The following is a 12,643-nucleotide window of genomic DNA, read 5'->3' on the forward strand; positions in this document are numbered from 1 at the left end:
CTCCATCACTCTCCTTGCAAGTAAAAAGAAACTCGCCTCTCTGTGTCTTCCTTTGTACAGGCAGTGTTTTGGTTTAAACCAAAGTGTTGGGGTTTAAACCTGACAATTAATTTTTGCAGCTCTAAAATGTATTAATACTATTAATACACCGATATAAGACAACCTTACACTGGGTGGTGATCTAATACATGTTTTCAGCACAACAAGCGTGTGTGCTTGTGCTTTAAAAGATAAAATACATGCATTTTGGGGGTTATTTACAATAAATAAATAATATTTATATAATAAATAAATATATAATAAAACTGAATAAAAAAATGTGTACTAAGTTTTAACTGAGTTTCGCTATTGCTATTTGCTATTGACAAATAGTTCAAACCAAGCCAAATTGCTGCGAGACACTTACTTCCTTGTTCCTGCCAAAAGCTGCAGGGTAGCTGTCAAAAATCCTACGCTCTTGTGACATGACCGCATGAACGGAAGCAGAGCGTCATACCACACAGCAGGAACGTACGTATCCTCCAGCTGATGACTTGAATACCCGCCGTGAAGATACTTTGAAGACCTCAGATAAAATCACAACTTTGGCCGTAAAAACATCTCCAACCGTCTGATTTGGCTTGCTTAAAGAACATTAATATGAGATGAAGTGAGGCGTTCGAGTGCAGTCAGGTTGTTAGTGCCACCTCCAGTCTGTCTGATGGAGAGCAGCCATGTGAGCAGCAGAGTGGCCGTCTGACCGTGACGGTAAGGCCACAAATAGACTTTCTGTTGTCTCTAGTGATCTATAAATAACCTTCATCACTCTTTTGCTTTCTTCTAAATCATTTACCCATTAGTGTCCTATCTGTCCGGAAACACACACACACACACACACACACACACACACACACACTAATGCACACAGATGGGCTGGACAATGTTTCAACGCTCTGATCCTCTAAGGCAGGGGTCGGGAACCTTTTTGGCTAAGAGAGCCATGAGGACCAGATATTTTAAAATGTGTATCTGTGAGAGCCATATACATTTTTTTAAACATTGAATGCAATAAAATGTGTGCATTTTTATGTAAGACCAACAGTTTTAGATATAATGGGCTCTAATTACGTAGACCAGGCACACTACCCCACGCCAATGGGGTGTGGCCAGCACACTTTCGTGAGCAGCGCAGTGTCCAATAATAAATCAAATACTTGCTGCCATTAATGCAACTTCTGCTGCTGCATGGTTTTGCACCGTATTCAGTATATTTCATTCTTTTGGCCATCTTTGCCAGAAGGCTTGGTTCTGCAGCTTTAGCTAGGTGACTATTTGACTAAAGGAGGAAAGTTTATATTTACATGTTGACATCTCAATGACCGAGGTAGACTACCGCATTACCCAGTAATAATCGAGTTTTGGTGTTTGACCTGGAAAATATCATCAGGTAAGATATTGCAGTAGAAAATAGATGGATGGATTAAAATGCATAAGAAAGTTGTTGATTTTGAATATTATTTTTAACAGTGATTTCTGTGATGGTTTGCTTTAACCCTTGTATTATGTTACGGGTCAATTTGACCCGTTTCAGTTTTTGTGTTGACCAAAGTACTGGTTATCCTTTCTTTTTCTTCATGAAATTTTGTGACTTTTCCTCATCTAGGGTCATGAATACAAAAACTGAAACGGGTCAAATTGACCCGTAACATAATACAAGGTTAACTAGCATGATTTGTTAACAAATCATGCTAGTTATGCTAGCATGATAACAAATCATGCTAGTTATGCTAGCATGATTTGTTATGCTAGCATTAGCATTTGTTATGCTAGTTATGCTAGCATGATAACAAATCATGCTAGTTATGCTAGCATGATTTGTTAACAAATCATGCTAGTTAACCTTGTATTATGTTACGGGTCAATTTGACCCATTTCAGTTTTTGTGTTCATGACCCTAGATGAGGAAAAGTCACAAAATTTCATGAAGAAAAAGAAAGGATAACCAGTACTTTGGTCAACACAAAAACTGAAACGGGTCAAATTGACCCGTAACATAATACAAGGGTTAAAATGTTCGCAAAAATACATTTTTATTGGGGTAAGAAATGCTTGAGAGCCAGATACAGTCATCAAAAGAGCCCTACCTGGCTCCCGAGCCATAGGTTCCCTACCTCCGCTCTAAGGCCTGTATGAAAACATACGTACATTTACTATGGCTGTCAAAATGGGAATTTCCTTTAACGGCAGAACAAGACTGAATAAATACGGAGTAGAAACTGATCAAGAAAAGGGTATTTTGAATGGTAAGTTTAGTTTATTTTGTATCTACTGTCGCTGTGAGCAGAGTTGTCACAGAGTACCTGTCTGCTTGACAGAAGTAAGAAGGTACTCCATTTATACAGCGGTATCTTTGCATACCAGTGTCCCAACTAACCAGTCTTTTTTTTTAGACGCGAGCCGAGATGCGAGCCATCTCCCGGCTTGTTTTTGCAAGCTAAAATTTGGGTTACGATTTATTTGTGGGCTTGTGTCAATGTCACCATGACTGAAGACGAGAATGACTGTAAATAGCATTAGCATTAACATTAGCATTAGCATGAGCACTAGCATTAGCAATGCGCTGGGAAAGATTTTTCAACACATCAGCAAAAGATACGTACAAACTAAAACTGAACGTCAAATTCTAAGCACAAAATGAATACAGACCCACAATCCACCAGTACTTGCCTAGACTTTGTTTTCCCATTGTTTATGTTATGTTATATTTCAAACTTTTGACAGTCACTTCAGACATTTGAAGCCACGTAGACAACATTTATCAAAAAAGCAAAGCAGGAGGACTTTGACATGATTGTATTTTTCATGTCGATGACAAAGGAAGATATTGTGTAAAGTCAACTTTAGAAACGAGGCCACATCATGAGGCAACGCAACAAACTATTTCTGTACTTTAAAAATCCCCACAGGCAAAGCTGGGTGGAAGCAGTGAAATACGAACCGCTGGGTTTCTGTAAAGAATGCTCTATTGATAACAGTAAATGTGCAATTCATAGAAATGCAACTCAGATTAAAAAAAGGTTCACTGCATGCTCAATGAACCTAGAATATATTATAGGTTTTACAGAAGTCAATTAACTAAATTTTACACAATATTACAATTTTTGGCGTGGCTCTGTATGCTAAGAAGCATATACGTACGTATATTTCAATATAAACATTCACCTCAGCTTCAGGTGACAAAGTCTATAATTAGTATGAACTTTGTTTTTTGCTTTTTTGCTCTTTTTAAAAAGACATATCCAAATAATTTTACTTTCTTCTTGAAATATCGGGACTTTATTCCAAACAATATCAGAACTTTTCCCACCAATCTAATTTTCCAAAAATTGCCATTTTTACTTGTGTTTTTCTTTCTCAAAAATAACATAGTAATATATGTTGTTTAATATTTAAACTGTATTCAACTAAAAGTATATGAATATTTTTCCACATAATATTATGAGTTTATTTTCAGAAAATTGCCATTTTTACTTGTGTTTTTTTTCCTCAAAAATAACATAGTAATATATTTTGTTTAATATTTAAACTGTATTCAACTAAAATTATATGAATGTTTTTCCACATAATATTATGAGTTTATTTTCAGAAAATTGCCATTTTTACTTGTCTTTTTTTTTTCTCAAAAATAACATAGTAATATATTTTGTTTAATATTTAAACTGTATTCAACTAAAATTATATGAATGTTTTTCCACATAATATTATGAGTTTATTTTCAGAAAACTGCAGCTTTTTTCCCATTATTATCCAGTGTTTATGTTTGTACAGCATGACAATACTGTTTAATTCCCAATCCAATCTATCTAGGCAGAGGGAAACAGTCTTACGGAGTATTGAATCAGAGCAACTGGACTAGGATTAGATTTTTTTAACTTCTTGTTTCACTTCTCATCCAAATCCATGTGCAAATGCTCTGATTCGATTCCTCAGATAGGACATGTAATAAAAACCATTCCACACACTTTTTTTCCCAAAATCATTTGTGAATTTTTTAATAAAAACGTAGTTGCTGAACTGATCGTAAAACTTGTTTTGTACAGGCACACCGTGTTATTTAGCAAAACCTCACAAGTTTAAACTGCACTTTAATGTCTTTTTATTAGAGAAACCGTTTCGGCTGGCTCAAAATGACACCACCGGCGGTTATCAAAGGCCCCTGCACATGTGTGGGTCACCTGGGCGTGGCTTACATGCTTGGGGCAGGATGCAATGATGGCAACATGTTCACAAGTTAAAGCTCTCCAGGCAGCCACATCACCGTGGAAAACCGTCTTTTTACATTTAAAATATTTGAGAAGTTCACAACCACAAATGTTTGCAATTTTGATGGCCATAAAAAACACTCTTCCTTAACAAGGAAAATGTTTGAGTCTGTATGGCAGTCACTGAAGTCACATACGTAACTTCGGGTGCGTATTCTTACGGTCTTATGAGCCACAAAAAGATAAACAAAGCCAAACACAAAGCCAAACGCACACCATAGATATTACACCGTGATGTGTTTTCTGGTATTTTATTTTCCTGATGGCAGCATTTATAAGCCACAACCCAGCAAAGACAACAACAACCATAAATCTGGATAAAAATGGGGGGAAAAAACAACCAGCAACTATTTCTAGACATGAAATAACACTTTGACATTTGTGTTACCCAATATACTTGACATAACAATAGAAAATAAGACATCTTAGACATGAATTAGACACCGACATAGATTCAGACGTTAGCACTGACAACATACTTGGTGGTTATTATCTGACCACGGTAATACTATTCCTAATACCTAGTGGCCAGTAGTGTAGTACACGTCTACAGTCAACAGTCACACAGGAGTTGCTGTCAGCCACAGTCACTCGCACTCTCCACACTGCTAACCATGCTAACACTCAGCAACACTACTGGCGAGTCAAAGGCCCCACCTCTATTTGTATAGAAAATTCTTAATTTCGGCCAAGAATAAGAAAAATGTGCTTAAATATGTATGAGGCCATACAGGCCGTATTCCACAATGAAACGGCAATCATTAATAAATGAATTTTTGAGAAACCGCGATAGAGTGAGTGGGCGGTGTCCCAGCAGCCCAGCATGTAGCGAGGGACGACTGTACAAGAAACAACAACAACAAAATCATGAGCCCACTTTTTGGCAATGAATAAAACCTAGCCAGTACAGGGCTGGACAATAACGATGTACCGATGGCCCGGGGCAAGTTAAAACAAAATTCAGGCAAGTAAATCCAATCATTAATATTCCCGTCGGGCAAGTGCACTTTAGCATGCCGTACTGCCAAGAGTTTTTTTTTAAAGCGGTTCTTGTTGGGTGTTGGTAAAACACGGACTGCGTAATTCCGGTGGTAATTTGCAAACCAATCCTTGCAAATCTTGAAATGGACCAATCAGAATTGTTTATTTAGACCGCGGTCCGTAATCCACAATCCGTGTTTTACCCACACCCGTTCTTGTTCGCGATCAACCAACCAGCGATCGTTTTACTAGGAAAACATCTATCATGGCGTCCCTGCCAACATGGTCTAATTCTTCAACAACTTGTGAAGGAAAACAGCAAAAAGTGATGAAGCAGTGCCTCCTAAACAAGTATTTTATTAGCGGTTAGCAAATCAAATGATGGCACAGGTGAGTGAATCACATTGCTGTGACAATTTGAAGTGGTCACAATGAAACACCACCCATTAGATCCAATACCAAGTGCTGATTTTGCACAAGATACAAAATCTAGCGGTTCAATTTCTCTGTGGATTTTTATCACCTTTGCTTCCCAAATTATTGTTTGACCATTGAGCATTTTTTTCTGGATTAAAAACACTTTACTAGTACACAAATGTGTCTATTCAATAATGTTTCATTGTGGTGCACAACTTCTAAATATCACTGCTTACTACGACTACCATGTGTAAGGTAGCATGGCTTGCCATGTTAACATACATCTCCACAAATTTTCAGACATTCCTCCAAATACAATGCATCAGTACTATTATCTGATGAATTATCAGCATATATTGATATATGATATCATTATGGCAGTCTTTTCATTTTACATGGGGCAAGTTCGGGCAAGTAGTTCTCACCTTAAGGATTCCCCATGGGCAAGTCATTTTGGTTTTTAACGTAGAGCCCTGCAGTACGTAAGATGGGTCGTGTCATCTTATCTACTGGTGGCCGACAGAGCAAGGTGTCGTTTTTCACACTCTGCCAACACACCCTGCTACGTCAGGTCTCATATATACTTTATGTGCATACCCGTGTTCCACAAGGAGCAGGAAATATGCAACCAGTTTGATATTCTACTGGCAGTGACATCCACAGTCGGGTGCGTGTGTTTGGTAGCTTCATTTTAGTCGCTAGTACAGAACAGATGAACACTACTACCTGGGTCTTTTCTTATGTTTGAGTGAGTTGCTATAGCAACATTTCCTGTCTGACTTGCTGAATGTATAAATCTGTGGTTGATATCAGCCTGATTAGGGCACAAGCTCTACAAACACACTACTTCCTGTGTCGACGTTGCACCAACGCCACTCACTGTGGTTCTAACGAAAGAAACTCAGATAAAGAGCACGTCACAATGCCATATTTCAGCGCGTTGGACTCTTCTGGGTAAAATCAGCGTTCCCGTAAGGCTTGGTATTCCGCGAATGCATGTATTCTGTTGCCAAACCAACAGAAGGGTGTGACCGTATCACCACCACTCCTCTGAGTACATCTGCTCCTGGCTAAGGAGGAATTCAGGCAAAACACAACCACTGGAGGCTAAAGCTTGTGACTCACAACTCAAATAATGCACCACTCTTCACTTTTCACAGAAGCACATCAATTTGCATACGCTGCTATCTAAATACTCCATATTTGGGATTTCTAGCACACACTACGTATACGGACAAAATTATTTCTACAACTTCAGGAAGTGAAAGTGCAAGAAAATGAGGAGTTGTTCCGTCTTTGCAGATTCATCTCTTCTGGGAAGACCACAAGATGAATTCAAGATACAGGAGTGTCTCTATCTCGATCCAGAATACAGAATACAATCCCAAAGACGTTTAATGGGATTGAGGTCAGGGCTCTCAAGATGTTCCACACTAAACTCATCAAAGCATCACTATAGGGATGTTGCTTTAAGGACGCTGAACAGTTTCCACAAAGTTGGAAGCATACAGTTGTCCAAAAGCCATTTCTGCAAACATGGTGTCTTGTGTACTTAATACTTTATGCCAGGAGATGGCGGACATCTGTAACTTTAATCTAAGAAATATTTGTGGGCGTGGTTTTACTATGCGGAGTGTAGGAGTTTAAACAATACAATAGCCACATACCCGGTAGTATCCGAGGGAGAGTCTTGGGCAAAAAATGTACTTCAAATAGACCTTAGAATGACCTGGATGAATGATAATATTCACATACATAATAGATAGATACTTATACTATACTATAGCGGTATAATGATGATGGCTGGGTTTGCTTGAGAGATGAATCAGACATTTTGGCATCGTGGACTGGGATATAACAAATTCTGAGCCTGGTGATGTCATAATATGCTAATTAGATGAGTACATTTACTCCCACTACAAACTTTGGGTCATACTGATGTTTTTTTTCCAATTTACAGTATGCCTTTATCTCGAAACATTTTCAAGCTACAACCTTTTGTAATTGTAACGTCAAAACTGAAAAAAACTCTGGCACCTAAAGGGTTAAGATTCAGGGGGAACTAAGGGGTTTAGCACAAGCCCTGATTAGATAAGAGTTGTGTCACACTCACGATACCATTTTGTACATATGAAAAGGATATCCAGTGTTGATAACATGGGGGTACTAGCTTTTGCATACTATATACTAATAAGTTTACTACACTGTACGTATAACAGGGGCCGGGAACCTTTTTAGCCAAGTGAGCCATGAAAGCTACATATAACCACATGAATACAACTAACAACATACAACCATTATTTGTACTTACGTTGTACTAACAACAAAGCTAACCAATAATAAATCAAATACTTACCATTGCAGGGATGGTTGGGATGTTCTGACATAAAGTTGTATGACATACCCATCAACAGTGTACTGCAACGGTGACCCCCTCCCCGCACGTCTAGTGAGATGACTTGTGAAGTAAAGCGTTTTGCTTCTCAAAACAAAATGCGTTTTCCACTAAAAAGTCGACCTCACAATGCATTCGATTCCTTTTTTCTTCTGCTTCTTATCCAAGTCCAGGTCACAGGGGCAGCAGTCTCAGTAGTGAAGCCCAGACTTCCCAGTCTCTGGCCACCATTGGGAGGACACCAACATGTTCCCAGGTTCCCAACTGTGATACATAATGGTCTGGTCAACCCGGAGGCCTTCTCCTTAGCTGGGCATGCCCAGAACACCTCGCCCGGGAAGCAACCGGACTAGATGCCACCTCAGCTGATTTCTGTCTCTTCACCATCGTGGTCCAGTGCAGCTACCTCACAAATGATTGGCGTTATTTTTTGCCTTGGTTCGTATCATTGCATGCTGCTGCCATAAAGTCCAACGTTTTTCCGTCACAGACATTACTATTGACAACTTTGGCTTCTTGGCATATTTGCTATTAAGTAGAAACCAAAGTGTCCAGGATGAAACAGCTTCACGTGTTGAGAAGGAAGAAACATGTTTTGAAGAGTTCTGCTGCTAAGAACTTTATATACTAGCAAATTAAATGGTGCCTATTAGCACCTTGTCTACAAGCTAATGATATTATTTATTTATGTGTTTATTATGTGTTTCTCCGCTCCTCTCTCTCTCTCTCCGCCCGTTACAACATCAAGGTATTCCTGTTCATAAAAGTATCCATGAGGCTTTGTGCTACAAGGAATGTCGCCATCACTTCTTTCGTAGTCAGACATGTTTACTTTCACTATCCCGGCATTGAACACTGTAAAGCAGGATGTGGAGTGTCGCAGCCATCATCGTCACATCCACAACAATGCGGTGTCCAACAGTGATACGACGAAAGACAAAAGTGAAGCTGAGCGATTTGTCATGTCCGATTTTTTTCAAGGACACATTTTTGTGATGCAAATGTATTGTATTACTCTTTTCTTGTATTACTTGCAGGAAGAACAACCAGCATCATATTTATAATAGTTTTTCTTGGGCTTTTCATGATGCCAGCACACAAGTGTGCCAGTAATTGGGAGTGGTGTGATAATAACACTCCACCTGAAGTGTTATTTACTTTACTTCGTTAAAGGGGAACTGCACTTTGGGGGGAATTTTGCCTTTTTTGTGCATTATAACACAAGAAAACAAGTTTATTTACAAGTTCATTATATACACCTACTTCGACTATGAATCCCTCTAAAAAAAATAATAATAATCTGTGCTGTGCATTAATATGTACACTGATGATAAAAGGTAATAGTTAAGGCAATATCTTGCCTTATTTTGATGATTTAAAACACCACCAAAACTTCTTTTCTCGGTGCATTGATACACAGACACTAGTCAACTAGTCAACAACAGCAGCGACAACACTTCTGATGTCCGCTCTCATTTAGATGGCTGTATCTTCCAGCACAAGACGTGTGCTCCAGTCCTCAGGTAATAAATGCTGAAGGCAGGAAACGAGCGAAATCAAGAGCTCAGTATCCACTCTTCAGTCTGTGAATGACGCTGACACGAGTGATTAGCGAGGCGTCGTGTTAGCTAACAAGTATCAATGTTTCGGTAGTATTTTAAATCATCAAAATAGGCAACTATTACATGTTCTCATCAGTGTATGAGTTAATTCGTGATCAGAGCGGGTTTTTCAGAGGGATTCATAGTCGAAATAGGTGTATCCCAATGACAGCATTGTAAGCTAGCTGCAATTAACTAGTTTCCTTGTGCTATAATGCACAGAAAAGGGGGAAAAAATTAGTTCATGTTTCAAATAAGAATTGTGAGTGATGGGTATGTTTACAATTCAGCATTCCCTACCCTGCAAATTTGCCAATTGATGTTCAAAAGATTGTATTATTTTATTTTAATTTTTGAATGTTCTTCTTCTGAATTATTTAAAATTCAAAAATAGGCAAAAATTGTTTTAAAATCAGAAAATAGGTGGAAGAAGACAAACCCCATTCACTATAAGTCGTTAATAATAACGGCAATATAAGTAAAATGTAATGTTATTGCACATGTTGACCCAAAATCAAAACTAACAGAAGGTTCTGGAGGGGAAGGAGTGAGCCGTGTGTCAAAAATATACATTTTTATGGCTGTATCAATTACTCGCAGTTTTTCACAAATTCACTGGTGGTCCTGGAGACCACCCATGACTTGGGGGGATCTCGAAATTAGACCCCCTTGGTGGCCAGAAAGTGTCACAGAATGCATTGTGTTCGACTTTAGAAGCTCCTCTCAAAACCCTCAAATGTGAATGAAACAAGCACAATGATCTTTTTCAGGCCATAGTAACTCAAAGTGAGACATTTGTCTGAATAATTGAGAATAATTCTCAAGTCAAGAAACAAAAACTGCCCTAATCTGTCCCAAATGTCAATGGGTTCTTCCCTGCTGCACGCTTTGCCACAAGCAAACGACAACAAAAGCTCCTTGATGGTAACAGGTTTCAATGGAGGACCTGCAGCGGTGCTATCCTGCTATCCTCCAAGTGTTGCTCTTTAAGCCTGACTGTCGGAGGTTTCAGACAGAGCTGCCAATCGGGTCGGGCAGCATTCTGTGCGAGAGGAAATGCAATGCACACGACTTTGAGAAGAGCCTGTTACCAGTAACATATTCAAGCATTGGTTACAGCTGTGTCGGCCACCAACCACATGATCCCAAACACTTCAAGCCATTGTTCAGCGAGCTAAACTCAGATGCAGACGGGGAAGGAGATCTACTTGATCCTCTTCTATAACTGCGAGTTGGACACGGGACTTTTGTCGCAACCTTGTCCTTTCAAACTAATACTTTCACCGAGCAAGTCGCTGTTGCCATCCCGACCACCCCACTAATCAATTGACATGCATCCCACATCACTTTCAATCCCGGCAGCAAGAGGCTAACCCATTCCACCCAAGCCTATGGTGAGCTAATGAGGGTGGAAACTGGTCAAAGGTCACTTTTTTTTTAACCTTCACGACATTCACGACATTCACGACAGTCCGGGAGCAACAAGATGTTGTTGTTCTAAATGTGGGACAAAAACACCCCAATCAACGTGGACTTTTTACGCTCTAAATAGAGACTAGTGTTGTGTTCAAAGGCATCACTGCAGGCAGACTCATGACCAGACCTGATGGCATCGAACAAGAGGCCTGTTCATTTACAACTCAACTAAAATGACGCCGCGTGTTCCTGCTTCCGCAGAACAAGACCCCCATGTGGATGTTTGCATCTTTACCTCCCACCATTGTACTGGCAGCCACTTCCTCTCGTGTGTGTATCATAAAACTGTCATTCATAACAATGTGTGCATGTCAGCATGAAGACAGGAAGTGTGTGTATGTGTGAGAGCGTCCAGTGTGGCCCACTCTACACTCTCCTGGTTGGCCCCTGTGTGAGAGGAAGCTCTGATGGTGGTGAACGGGGTACTAATGAGGGTGTCTTCCATCAATTGTCAGACTGTATTCTGTCCTCCACAGAGGAGATGCTGATGCTCTGTGTGAACATCTCAGACACTTGCACCGTGACATCAAGTCTGAAATCGGACTGCTTGAAGCTTAAGGTAAAGGAAAAAGTTGATTTAGAGTCAAGTATTTGCTTTAACACGAGAAGGCCTGCAGGGAATATGCAGGGCCCAGTTAGTCTCCATCACTCACCTGTTGAATGCGTCATTAAAAGTCATATTTCCGCGCTAGGGGGGGACATTCTAAGCCCTAGAAATGAGCTGTGCAGTTGCATAAGACCACAGTGAGAGTTCATGAAACAACTGTTGCTCAGGGGTGGGGGGGTGGGTGGCAAGGCGATTATTGTGTCCACTGAAAATGTGACAGTGTGTTGTCTTACCTTAGTGTACACTCCTTGCACGGCAAAGCTGTATCCGTCAACACACGCTGGAAGGAGAGCTGTCCCTCGGTGGCAATGTCACAACTACACTAACATGGAGCAAACAAGCGGCCGTACTCGACATCAAACACACGGTCCACTTTAGAGCTGTTCAGTCGCACCGTTTTCACTTTTCGCTGACGTTCGATGTTAATATTTAACTGTCGCTGACTTTTTTTGCTGTATGCTAACCAGTGCGAGTTTCCGTCCCCTTTCCTTTTCCTCCTTCGGCAGTGCGCCTACAGACGACAACACCCGAATTTTGACGGGAGAAGAGGCGGGCCGAACGAGACTCTGGCTGTCGATCACCAGCGTCAGCTGGGGGCGCTGCTTCCTGGTTAGATTTTCGAAATAAGAGCAGTCGTCAAACGCTAGCCACCGTGTTATGAGAATAACATCAATGCTTTGACAGCTTCTACAAGTTGAGAACGATTTGTCATGACTCGTACTTCCAATACATTAGATTTAGCGTCAAATTTTACATCAGCATTCTGTCTCATTAAATAATACAGCCCCTCTATTGAATACTTATTCCTATTAAGGGTCAATAACATTTTGCTCTAAATCGACCTTCATTGTGTGAGGCATAACTT

General features: G+C 40.0%; 1 protein-coding gene across 1 annotated transcript in view; it reads right to left on the reverse strand.

The window, feature by feature from the left end:
* Positions 1-12,343, reverse strand: part of LOC131126099 (guanine nucleotide-binding protein G(I)/G(S)/G(O) subunit gamma-12-like) — a 39,994-nt gene extending 27,651 nt beyond the window's left edge. The window contains exon 1 of the mRNA XM_058068288.1: positions 12,012-12,343. The gene's annotated coding sequence lies outside the window, so the exon portion shown is untranslated. The remainder of the gene's footprint in view (positions 1-12,011) is intronic.
* Between the last annotated feature and the right edge of the window lie 300 nt (positions 12,344-12,643).

This window comes from Doryrhamphus excisus, chromosome 3 (genome assembly GCF_030265055.1).
Source record: "Doryrhamphus excisus isolate RoL2022-K1 chromosome 3, RoL_Dexc_1.0, whole genome shotgun sequence".
Classification (NCBI taxonomy): Eukaryota; Metazoa; Chordata; class Actinopteri; order Syngnathiformes; family Syngnathidae; genus Doryrhamphus; species Doryrhamphus excisus.